Below are 13,745 nucleotides of genomic sequence, written 5' to 3'. Positions count from 1 at the left end.
TTATTTATGCGATTAGTCGACTAATCAGATCATCATCCACTGGACGTAAAACTACAGCTTATTGCACCAGCAGCATCTGCTCTTATATAACTATCATTAGCTTACAGCTTTAAGCTTTTAAGGTGCTAACTAAAAATAAAGACAAGATGATAGTTTATTAAATTTTAATGAAATTTGCAGATTGTTTCGGTGAAGTTTAATAAACTCCTTGCTATCTAAAATATAACAGGACACCAGAGTATATTTTCCAGCATCTCACACTTCTGATAATCAGCTGTCTGCTTGACGTTTATTCAGCTATGTAAAAACTATAACTTTAATCTCAGACAAACTGATTTACTCAGGAACAAATAAAATACAAAAAAAAAAAAGCCAAACAACAACATTTTTAATTTATCTAAGTGACTCATATATTTAACCTGAGTAGCGAAAGACGGCGGTGGGTTTGAAAACAATTTGCCGGGAGTCCGGTGTTCTCACCGCGCTAGTGACCTAGCCCCCGGCTAGCTATCGAGCTAGTGGGTAACAGACGTCTCCGAAAACGTCGGAGCGCTTTTGAAAATATGTGGTGTCCTGATAAACTGAGCCGATATTTGAGGTTTACACAGCTACATTCTCGCCTGAAAATATGTTAAACGTTTATTTTGTGACCCAGAAAGAATAATAAGAGTAATATTAAAACTAACTAGCTGCCGCCATTGTTGGAAACTAAGCTATGAATTCTGGGACACAGCTGCTTCTTCTTCTTCTTCTTCTTCGGGGTTTAACGGCAGCTGGCATCCTTGTACATGCAGTGCTGCCATCTTCTGTTTCAGTCCGTTATTACACTCTTAAATCCTGCTACTTATTCCTGCGTCTTTTGGGATCTTACAAAGCTTCAAACGACGCGTCGACTATTAAATCAGTCGTCGACGATTTTGATAGTCGACGTAATCGTGACTAGTCGACAAATCGTGCCAGCCCTAGATGAGAGACTCTCGTAGTGTTCCAGATGAACATTATTACCTTTTTACTGTGTCACAATAAGGTATTTCATCATATTGCAATCACAAGTGTTCCTGAATTCAAGCACAAAGAACATTGACAAATATTACCATGGAAACTGTAAAGCACTCACACCACTGTATATACAGGTTCATAGACTTATTCTTGGTAGCCTGGACTACATTAATATTATAGATTATCCTTTATGTTATAAATAACCTGATTTTATTAAACAAGGGAAATCCGGTCGTTAAGTGATGACGTGACGAATCCTACTTCCGGGCCTAAAGTAGTCTGCGTTTAATATGGCTTTTGTGTTGTTAACATGTTTAATGTTTTGTATTTTCTTCTATTTAATCTCAAAAAGCTCCTAAAACAGTCAGTGATCACTGTTGACCTCCCTCGGCTTTTATTACCACTAATCATTTATTTAAGCTCAGTTTTTAAAACCTTAGGATGTAACTACAGCCCAGCCCATGCAGCAGTATATGAATGACTAACCTCGTATTGTGGATGGATTATCTCAGTTGTTCTCCTGAAGTCTGGTCCCTTTACAGCATCCTGCCATGCGATTACATTTGTTCCTGACCACCGAGAACACTCACGTTAACTTTTATCGAGTGGAAAAAAAGTTAGCTTGTTTAAATTATGCTAACATAGCTGTGTCGCTAGCGATCACGTAGCACATCATTATATACAAGCTAGCCCAACTTCAGTAACCCTACAAACGTCACTGCTGTTTAGTTTTCTGTCTTCATTTATGTTGGAAGTGATAACAGAGCTGTACGTTTTAATTTGTTTCCAAAACCCCGCAGTCAGGACATGCTATATTGTATTTAGATAGAAGCTAGCGAGCTAACTTCCTGCTAACTTATAACTCCGTTAAATGTTATAAATTCCGTTTTCATGGATGCCTGGATGTTAAACTCTATTGTTACACCTGGTAGAGCAGAACTCCGATCATTTTATTAAAGATGAAAGACTTTAGACAGTTTTTCAACTCTCAGTAATGCCATAGTGATCGTTTGATATATGGACCTGCAGCGGAGTTTAGGCCCAGACACGGCTAGTGACGTCAGACTGAACAACCGGATAGAGAGGATGTTGATTGTTCTTACCTTTGAGCACTAAAGTTCATCTCTTGAGCCAGGAGCTGCTATGAATTTTAGCAGATACTCTCTATAAAATGTGTGCTACTACTTCGTCATCAGTCTTAGATCATAACTGGAGCCATAATATGTAACCTTAATGTAACATGTAGAAGGATTTAAAAGAAGAAGACCCGTCCATTTTGCTGATGAAGATTTTGCTCACTCTGTCTCTCGCTAATGGTGATAATTGGAGACAGCGCATGCCTGGGCGAGAGTTTGGCAGTGCCCGCTCATTGATTCATTCATTTTACCCTCAGATTAATGCGTTGACTGTGACCCTGGTGACCTCTGGTCTGCAGGGAGCCCAGTCACCTGCTCAGGTCACGCATACCCCTTCTACAGTTCGTATAGTTGGCGAATAACTGTACTACAATCAAAGCTATGTGCAAAGAAAATAGAGTGAGTGATAATTTAGCTTGGGTCGGCTGCCAAATGGAAAATAAAGATGTAATTAGAAATTAAAATGAACATACTGTAGATTTGCTATAGTACACATTTTTTATTGTGCAGTCCCAGAGCACACACTTACACACACTCACACACATGCACAAACAAATGGCTCCGTGGTCTAACAAACAAAAATCAATAACTGTTTCACATAGCTAATCAAACACAATCTGTTTGGATTTTGGACGGCAAAGAAGTTGATTTAAATTGAATAAAGCCTATCCAGTGTTAAAGCAGCAGCGTTACCCTCCTCTCGCTTTCTGAGCTCCATCAGGATATCTAAAATGATTACAGAGCCTACCACCGCGCTCACTTTTTAACATTTCTCCACGCCACCTTGTTGGTATGTTGTTGTCACTTTACTCCCTCCTTGTTCTCTTTCTAATCCGAGGTTTATGACTGCGAATGCACAGTTCGGACGTCTATTGGGAGTTATGATTATGAACACTGAGGCTTTGACACTAGGATGATTTATAGTACAGTAGTCAGTGAAGGTGTGCTCTGCTCGTGCCACCCGGGGAGATGCCTTCCATCACAGCTCATTTGCATTCACTCGATTTCTGCAGCGACGATGACTCATACCCACTAATGAGGCACCCACAGGACAGGAGAGTGCTCAACCTAGAGTTACACTATTGTTTCATCCTTCACTGAAAACCTGCACGCAGCTCCTCGCCCTCCTCAACTCTCAGTTGTGGAAAAGCAGTCATAACCGTTCATTTCAGTCTAACACCCCATAATACCTTTGCCTCTCTGTGAGGTGTGCTGACTGTTCCCAATAACATTACAAAGCCCTGTGGCCCAAGACGCCTTAAAATGTTCCTTTGCCATATTTTGATGTCTCATTTCGCCGCTCTACACTTGTAAAGTCACTGCACCTGATGCGTTCGGTCACACTTTATTTATTTCCATTAAAAAGTGCAGGAGTATCCTTTCACTGCGCTAATTTATAACAATTTAATCCTCCAATCTTACAAGCAAAACGCATTAAAGTTCAACACAAATGAGAGGGGGATGTGTCGCCATCAGCGATCAAACCGTCCACACTCCTTTAGAGGTGTCGACTCCAAAAACTATAATTGTCCCAATGACTCGTGACCACGTAGGACACAAATTTTTATTTTATCACAGTAAAAAAGCCACTTCCAGTGTAATGAAATAGAAAAGAAGTAATAGAGCAAAAGGAACACGCTTCTGTATATTGAGTATTGCTGGGCCAGTTAGAATTGAGTAACATTTAAGTGTTTTTGCATTAAAAAACTGTCAAATTTACACAGATTCTGTTGATCTTTTATTTTCCTTTTTCGCACGTTCTGTTTGTGTGTTGGTAGACAGTCATATCCAGGCACTGTGTACACTTATTTCTTACTTTTCACTTTAGGGATGTCAAAATACATGCTGTAGATAATGAAAACACTGTACTGGCTGTGGTACATTTAATGGAGTCAGCGAGCTATGAGACCTGACTGAATAAGCGGTAAAGAACTTGAATGTAATATTGTTCCCACACCAGAAAAATCTCTGTGCCGGCATTTTTCTTATAACTGTAACACCTTTGCAGAGAGGCAAAGCTGTAAGTTTTTCTTGACTTTTCCAGAAAGAAAAATAAATATTTCTCTGCAGTTTGGCATTTGGTTTCACACTCAGTAAGGCACACAAAAACTGACGCACGTCTAATTGTGTTTGTGTGAATGGAAAATATTTAATTGATTTTCAGCCACATTTCTATGTGCAAAACTAATTGCAATATGATATTATGACTTTCAGTCCACCAAAAGCAAATTTATTAGTTTTAAATTCAATACGTTGGCTAAAAATAATTCATATGACGATGAGTGCTGAATTTGTGCGTTATTTTTTCTCGGAGTTGTATGTCACAAACAACACTATCAGTGACACATTATCTGCACAGCAGTGGCAGGATGAACAGGAGACAAAGGCAGCGGTTTAATCACTAGAAACCTGTGCACTTTCCCCCTCCTTTGTTCTGTCTTTCTTTGAGCTTATTAAATTTCGCCCTAATTATCAACCAGCTCACAGCCATAAAAAAAACTCCACGAACTCAAAATGAGTGTGTAAATTTATATTTCCGAGTCTAATAACAATGCACTGCGTCATTTGAATAATTTCCTCCTCGTATTCTTTTTAGCAGTGATCCTCGGGTCATTCTTCACGGGGGAAATGAGCGTCCTTCCTCTTTCTCTTTGAACAATAAACTCCAAAGGCGAGAGCACATTTTAAAGCGTCTCGGTGGGCATTACACGTTTCCGTCAGTGATTTATCAGCCAATAAAAGTAATAAATCAAAGTGTTTAGAAGCATTTTGTTACAAAACACACACACATGAACAACAGTCCAAATAAAAATGGGTTTGCGAAGGCTTTTATGTTCTTAAAAAACCCTCTAAATTTCTTCAAACTGTACATAGTTGGGTTGTCTTCCTAATTTAGGCATCATGTACTGTATCTAAACTGATTTGTGCTCTCCTGCTGTGTGTGGCCTTTCAGTCACAGTGCCATTACTGGAGGAGAGCTGGCTGTGACTGACAGGTGTAGTGGGTGGTACAGATGTGTGTGTTCCCCCGAGCGAAAACTGCAGCAGTCCCCCCCCCCCCTCTTTCTCTTCCATCGATCACAGGCAGTTAGAGCGTGTCTGTCCACATGAAAGGTCACAGGCTCCTGACAGTATTAGCTGCTTACATACATAAAAGCCTGAGGGGAAGCATGTGATGCTCTGGATGTTCACCTTTAGTGCTTTATACGCCACCATAGGGACTGAGCGGAATGGCTTTGGATTGCCTCACCAACAGCGACTTATAAAAAGCAAATGGCTCCACTGAGAAGGGAAATACGGAGTTCATATTACCCTGCCATGTTCTAGCGTTGATGAAATTACTCTGTCCCCTTCAGTTGGCAGCAAGAATCAAGTATTAATTACAGTTAATCAAACTTTGCAGATTATAGGGGAACGTAGAGAGGGTGAAAAATTGGACGGGTGCTCGCCGGCTTCGTTCGAGGCATGTTGGTGCATTTTAAAGTGCTGAACGGCCTTTTTTTGCTGAGGTTGGAATTTTGGAGTATTAGCAAGTTATTAACTTTCTCTAATAGGAAAATCCAGCTCTAGGAATGCAAATGAGGTGAAAGAGCAGTAAGGTGACAATGAGAGCACTGCTCAGCTGCTCATGGGATAATAATGATGTGTTCATTCATGCACAGGGCGAAATGGCCTCTGTGCCCTTCAGCGCCAGTCCAACACAGACTTGTCAAAAGTCAATCCAGAAACTTTTTCTTTTCCAATCAGTCTAGTTATATAATTGAATGTCACGGTCCATAAACAGTTGTTATTTATTGGGAAAACCACCAAGGGATTCCCATATGAGGCTGACGGCAAGGAGATTAGGATTTGGTGTCACCACCTGTATTTGTCTGATTCAGAGTAGTGCTTCTACTCATTTCTGCTCGCTTTATCATTGATGCTAATCAATTTGACTGTTCGGCAACCTGGATATGTCCTTGTACTCCGACTGTGTCTGTTTCAGGAGTTTGACCAGTGTTGGGTGTAACACATTACTGTAATCACATTACATTTTTCTTGAACTCAGTAACATAAGATGGATTCTTCAGCTATCTGCAGGCGGATAGAAAACCTGTTCACTTATATTACAGTCAGCTAACTTGAAGCCACATGCAGAGAGAAGATGAGAGCAATCTACAATTTTTGAGGAGTTGAAAGACCCCAGAGGGATGTTAAAGCTGAGTGCTGCCAACGCCAGTCAAGAAGCCAGAGTAACAAAGGCAGTTATGAACAGCAAGGCTTGTAGTACTGTAGTCTTCATTTCTACAGTAACATCACTGCGGGCTGGTTTTCAACATTGCTGTGGCTCTGTGTTAAAACCCAGACACATAAAAAAATATCCTGTGTCTGTGCGTGGGACTGTAGCCTAAGGTTTATATGGGTAAATACATATAAGGCCAAGCTGTTAAATAGCACAAAAGTAATGTAACAAGTTGCTTTTTCTAACTAACAACCGCAACATGGGGTTTGCTGTATAGAACAAACTGAAACATCCTGCGTCTGTTTGGGGAATAAGTAAAAGTAAGAATATTGAAGTCGCCAAATCGATAAATTGCTTTGGATGCCCTCATATTTATTCTGCTCAGGCAGCTGAAGCTGTAGATATTTAATAAAGTTAGAAGATAGGTCTTTATGCACACAGCTAAAAGCACCAAATGAATCTTGATCTCTTGTTAACATTTAGTTAAAAGCCCAGCTCACACTCATTTGTGAGCTTCATTAATAACCTCTTGCAGACAGGTCTGTGTTTACTCCACATATTTTGTCTTTTACATGACCAGAATGTTTATTGTGTCTATCTTGCAATAATCTAATGGTGCCTATTGTAGTTGTTGTCCATTTCAAACTTTAATAATCCATCAATCGATGATTGATGATTGATGATTAATGATCCTTAGCCTATTTTGGTTGCTCCCTCCTTTGGGATCTGGTGCCCTACACACAGAAAAATGGTGTGTGTGTTTGTAGCTGTGGCGTTGCTCATCAGGGTTTGGTCATCTTTATTCATGTTTTTATTGATTTTACAGGGATGATTTATTTTGTAATTGTGAGAATTTGCAGCGTCAGGTGCATAAATCAGTTCCCTCCACACAAAAGACAAAAGCCACTTGACCAAAATACTTCTATTAGGCATCCAAAATCCTGCTGTCCTCATGGTCCATTGTTTCATGTAAAAAAAAAAAAAAGACCCTTCTTAGAGGAGTTTTAGTATTGTATATCTCTGTATCATATATATAATTTCTTTTAAAGAAGCCCACCCTGAACCCCTCTTTCTACAGAGCCCTCGGGGTGTAATATATAGAAGCAGGTTGCTTTTTATCTGTCTTGCTGCTCTGTGTCGTTAGGCAAGAACTGGTAGTCAAGGCTGATTGCAAACAGTAAGCAGTAAAGAATAGCAACAGTACAGCTACTGTAGCTATACTCATAGTGTCAAAGTGTAGTGTAGATTCAACTACAAGTACAGCTATAGTCGTGCATCAACCACAAGCAGCTGTGCTTACAACATTGCTGCAGTTTGGTATTTTAAAAGGATGAACAATAAACACTTTATGCAATGTGTGTCTCATTATCTCTTTCTATAGCATCTGCAGAGATTTTCCCTAAACTTAAAGTGCATTATAAATGGACCGGACCAAAGCGAGAACATTTCCTTTGGTTCAGGGAAATGCAGTAAAAATACAGAACAGGAAAAAAACACAACATTGGATAAGGCAGCATTTATTAAAGTTGTAGAACATAAAAGGTTTTGTAAAGTAATGCAGGAGTGTGTGGCGGTAAAATGTAGTGCCTGGGAACAAATATCGATAGCATCAGTACCAATGCTGGTATCGCTGTTGGATTTATCCTTTAAGTTTAGTATTAGCACACTAAACTGTGTTAAATTAATTATTCCTTGGAAATGAAAAATGGGCATGTTCGCACTATGAAAAATGACTGAACCTTTTTGTGTTGACTGTCACGCCTATTTTATTTATAGCCTAAAGTGCAATAAACAAAAGAAGTTGACCCAAAGTGTTTTGGAGAAAACCCCAGTTTCAAAATACACGAAAAGCTCAAAGTTGATTTAGGGGTTTTGAATCAAATATGTTTAAAATATCTTTGCAAACTGATGAGTTTGTAAGTGCCTTTATAAGTTAAAAGTATCGGTATCAGCACCGGCAACACTGACGCTGTATTGACTTTGTATCAGATTGACACAAAGTTTTTCAGCACTGTTGTCTGCTGCTGAATATCTGCTGTTCAGTTGACAGAAATGTTCAAATAATAGCATGTGAACAAATAAGCTGACATGTTTTATTGACACCAAACACAGCATCCAAGACACTGAATTAATGAATCAGTTAATGCTGCAACTGGAAGCTCATCAAATCTGAAACAAAGCTGAGAAAATCAAGACCGTAATTAACAGGATTAGGAAACACTGTTCAGACATGATAAGGTGTCACTAAGTGTCTCTTTTACATGCCGCTTCAAATGTCTGGGAAATGAGGTGTATGACAAGAACAACGTGAGTGAGATACCAAACAAACACACAACAGATGGAAGGGGGGCGGCATCAATTAGCAGACATGTTCCAGTCCACGTGCCGCGATGTTTTTTGAGCTTTCTGGCATGCTCGCCATGCATCAGTTGGCCCCATTACAAATCCTCTCAGAAATGTCATTAGAGTCAGTGACCTTTCAAATAGCAACCAGTGTGCTCGAACACAATCCTTTAAATGCTCAAAAGCCCAATTCACATACCTTTGCGACTGTAGATAGATGTTTTTTCCCTGCTCGACTACACTATAAATGATTTGCACTTGCAGTTATGCCACCCTTTCGACTGAGCTAGGTCTACAAAGTGCTTTGTGTGTTTTTTCATTCACCTATTCACACATGCAGTGTGTTCATCAGCCATTGGGAAAAACTTGGGGGTATTGCCCAAAGACCTGTCAGCAGAAGGGAGGCCAGGGGTGGGTGTGTGATGTAGTCACTGACCCTGGCTCAGTACACTGGGTTCAGAAAATAATCAGCGCCCTTTATGTACTCTTCATTGTGATGCATGCTGTGCTGGTTAACACACTATTGCTATATTGTGCAGTTTTTTACGGTGGCCCTGGGAGGCCAAATGGACTGCAATTTAAGAAAACACCATCAGTAAGAAAAATGCTGCAAAAGCACACAAAACACAACGGAAATAGGAAAAACAAAAAAACAGATTTCCAAAAGCACAAGGGAAGTGTTTCTGGGGAGACAATAATCCGACGGACCAGTTGCAGGAACCAAAATATGCTAGGTGAGCGTGTTTTAATGTCATGATTCATATAATACTGATGATGGATTTTTAGGCTAATAGTTAGGCTAACACACTTACCTCTCATCTTTTCTTTCCTCACAAAACCGATAGATCCTCCACTTCTTTTAAGTGTCTCCCAGCGCAATTCTTAGCATATTTTGGTTCCTGCAACTCGTCCGTCGGGTTATTGTCTCCCCAGAAACACTTCCCTTGTGCTTTTGGAAATCTATTTTTTCCTATTTTCGTTGTGTTTTGTGTGCTTTTGCAGCATTTTTCTTATTGCTGGTGTTTTCTTAAGTTGCAGTCCGTTTGGCCTCTCAAGGCCACCGTAGTTTTTGCTTAAACATAGAGCTGGGCGATATAAGATTTTTTTCATATCACGATATGTTTTTTTCATTTCAGGCGATAACGATATCTATCACGATATAAGCCAAATAACTATATTTGTAAGATTTAAATGTGCCGTTGCTCACAAGTAAAATGTGAAATAATCAGCAGCTTGTTTTTATTTAAATATTTATTTCCCATAAGTTCAACAGGGTAGATGTACTTAAGGAACATGAGACTTTTTCAGATAAATAAAGGCAAATATTGCAAACTACACAAAAGGCAGCCGCTAAAGCGTTTAAGTTTCAAAATAGAACAAACGAAACAGACTAAATTGTCAATTCCACTTAGAAACAAAATATTAATTCTAAAAATAAATCTTAGTTTGTTTTACAGAAGAACAGACAAAACTGACTAACTTTTGTCAATATCAAATAAACTGAGAACTAAAAGGAAATTCTCAATCTCTCCTTGTTGTATAGCTGAGCTTTTCAAACAGTTTTAACAGTTACTTTAGTCTGACAAAAGCCGAATGACGAATTAGCGCTTCCAGTCAGAGATTGAGCATGCACCGCTTTATTGTATTTCCAGACATGCTTTCGGCACAATTTACAGTGAACGCTACTCTGTTTTTGTCAGACTTGAAATAGCCGAAATACCTTCACACTACGGAACTTCTATGGCTCTTCCGTTCGACAATCTCTCCGGCATTGGAACCATCATCTGTTTTCTCTTCGGTAACCTTCGGTCGCGCTCTCGGTTGATTTTTCTCTAGTCAGTCATTTCCTCCATTACCGCTGGCTGCTTCCCAAACAAATACACATGTGCGGCACGTAACAAGTCACGTGACGTAACGCTGCGGATGTGATTGGTTCGGCTCTGCGCTACTTAATTTGGATTGGCTGTTGTTCTTTTTTTTTTTTAAAGAGGACAAGAGAGATGAAGCCTATCGCAATAGTTTAACTTTTCTATCGAGGAAAAGTTATTTTGCAATACATATCGTTATCGTTCTATCGCCCAGCTCTACTTAAACGGGAACAAGCTTTCTCACCTCTGCAATAAAATGTGACTATATAATTCTGACTTTAATAAATGGTGTGCCAAACCAAGTGGATCTCCATTATTACCATGTGGGCATACGCCTGTGGTTTGGTAAACAACTACCATTAACGGACATAACAACTGCAGTCTACTCCCTCTCCCATTTTAAGGCCCAAAAGCAGCATTTTTTAAGTCCTGATGCCACACGGGGGTGTTAATTTTATGAATAATTTGGTGTTAATGTGTTGCATGCTGGCTGTACACCCAGCTGCCTGCAGACAAATTACTCCATTTTGTCCGTGGGATTGCTTTTTAGTCAGCAGCTAATGTGTTAATAAACTAGACTGCAACGACAAATAAATGCTTTGTTTAAAGTGATTCCTTCTCCTGCAGGCAATGTTTTTATGAGATGTGCGCCGCTCTCGCTGCTAGAGCTCACTGTTGCTGGCTTTTTCCCTGGAAAAGTAGCACATCCTCGGTTATGGTCTAGTCAAGGAAGTGACTAAGAACACAGTAGTCAGGTCTATGGTATCCCAGAGTGTGGCCAGAGTCAGAGGCTGAAAGAAGAAAGGCTTGTGTGGAAGCATACTTGAAATTTGACAACATTTCAAGGACTCTGAGAGCATGAGAGAAATATTTTCTCATCTGAACATACAAAATTGTATTTTTTTTAACCTAACATTGTCAGGTATGGTGGTGACATGTAATTTGTAGAAACTGTGATCATTTTCAATATCCTATCATCTTTAAAAGAATAAAGTTTGAAAACAGAATATATCCTAAAGCCAGTATGTCTTTGTTTCATCTTTTGGCAGAGGAGACAAAAATCTGATTTTGATGTCAAGAGACTGGTAACAGTTCCAGCAGAGTTAGCACAGTCTCATTCATTAATCTCTGCTGGCACTTGGTGTCCTCACCCTCAGCAGTACCTCAACCTGCATAATATTGTCTGTTCTCTCTCTGTCTGTGACTATGTCTCTCTGACCCATTGAAACTAGTCAAGAATAGCACTAATTGGTCAGTAATTAGGTCACATCATTTCTTCATAGGCATGCAGACACACTGTCAAAAAGTGGCAGATCTGTTGAGCATTAATTTCCCTCATCCTCAGACCTGATTCTTTTGTATCACATGTTACTTTGGGGTTTCATGTTTTACCCAAGATACTAGCATTTTTATCCTTAACATCAAATGGAAAACTCAGGAAGTGAGTTCATCATCTGTGTTTCAGTCTTAAAATGTGACATCTAAAGAGAGTTTGGAATAGCATGCTGAGAGCATGGAGAATCATTGTTGACCATGGGGAAATACGCTCTCTTTGTTATTCCAAGCACAGAGTCTACTCACTTTGCTGCATCCAAATGTCCTAATGAGGACACACATGTGATCTTTCTTTCAGTATTTAGGTATGAACACAAAACCAACAGCACAAAGCAAAGATGAAAACCAGCACAAAGACACTTTAAAGTGATCACCACAGTGATTCTACTGTAGAAACACAAACAGGTAGAAATGGAGGCTGCAGCCTGACTGCCCATCACTGCTTTTGTTACCTGTTGAAGTTCAGGGTCTGGCTGCTGGGCCGGCGTTGGCAGTTTGGACTCTCGTCCTTTTGTGCAATAAAAATAAAAGTAATGTCTATGAACACACTTGAGAACGCACCACTGTTTTCCTCTTCCATCACATAAACTGCAATCAGCTAACTGTAGCATTAGTGCAAGTGGAACCAATAAGAGGAATTTATGGCAAGCAGACTAACAATTCATCATCAAACCTCCCCTTTCTAGCATGCCAAAGGACTTATTAAAGTTCCTGAAATCACCCACTGGCCCATATGTTTGGTTTCATCCCACATCAAACATGAATCCCTACTTAGCCCCACTTCATGTCCTGCATTACGTTTAAAAAAACAAGTACCTCAGTATCTGAGAGAAAACTGGCTCTATGTAGGTCAGTGTTTCACTCTCTGTGTTTAATATGGCAATTTTCCTTCACTGAATCTGGCAAAAGTTGATAAAGAGATAATAATAGTCTGTCCTCGTGTTAACGGCATATTTCACCCATGGATCAATTGATAGATTGCCTTGTAATTTCCCTTCTTACCATGAGAAAGAAAGTGTGAAACAGAGAGGAGAGCATCCTAATCTGCTCCAAATGGCTCCCTCCGGTGGCTTAGACAATGCTGATGTGTCTCTAATTGATTTCCATGGCATCCTTAGATGAGTTGCAGAAGAAGAGAAAGAAAAGCGCACTGTCTGTTGCACATTTACAGGTTCCCACCATTAAAGGGTATGATGATTAGGGACTGTACGTAAGTTGTCCTCTGTTCTCCTTCACATCTAATCAATCATACCAAAGAAAGAAAAAATAAGGAAAAAATGTTAATTAACGATAGCATTTATTAAGCGTCTCCACATCAGCTTAGCACAAGAGTGTGAAAATCGAGCTTCAGTGGATGCTGACAAGAATAATGAGGGAATATAACCTTGTAATTTGCATGTCTCTAGGTTTTAAAACACACTGAGGCTGACTGATTGCACTTAGCAACTGAATCATCCTGCAATCATGCTCAGCAATAGCAGATTAGATAGAACAAGTTATGACTTAATGATTGGAAAAGTTTATTTAGGACCAGGTTTTTAATGCTTCCAGTGTCCAAGTGTTAAAATAAAACTGCAACATTTTTCAGCCTTATTTGTCGTCCCGCTTGACCATCCAACTCTTGTCTTCAGCCAAAGGACTGGGTAGACCTGGGTAGGTCCTCTTTAACCCTTACCAGTGTCATGCACACAGCATTTATCTCCATGTAGTGATTGTGGACTGCAAAAGATTTAGGAAGGCTTTGCTCAGTTCATCAAATTGCTAGAAGCTCTTTTTGTTGATCAAATGCTTGGGCTTTGAAACCTTGCCAGCATGACAGCAAGGGATGGATACTGTGTTATGT

The sequence above is a fragment of the Astatotilapia calliptera genome, chromosome 13 (assembly GCF_900246225.1).
Source record: "Astatotilapia calliptera chromosome 13, fAstCal1.2, whole genome shotgun sequence".
In the NCBI taxonomy this organism is placed as follows: Eukaryota; Metazoa; Chordata; class Actinopteri; order Cichliformes; family Cichlidae; genus Astatotilapia; species Astatotilapia calliptera.
This window is presented reverse-complemented; position numbering follows the sequence as displayed.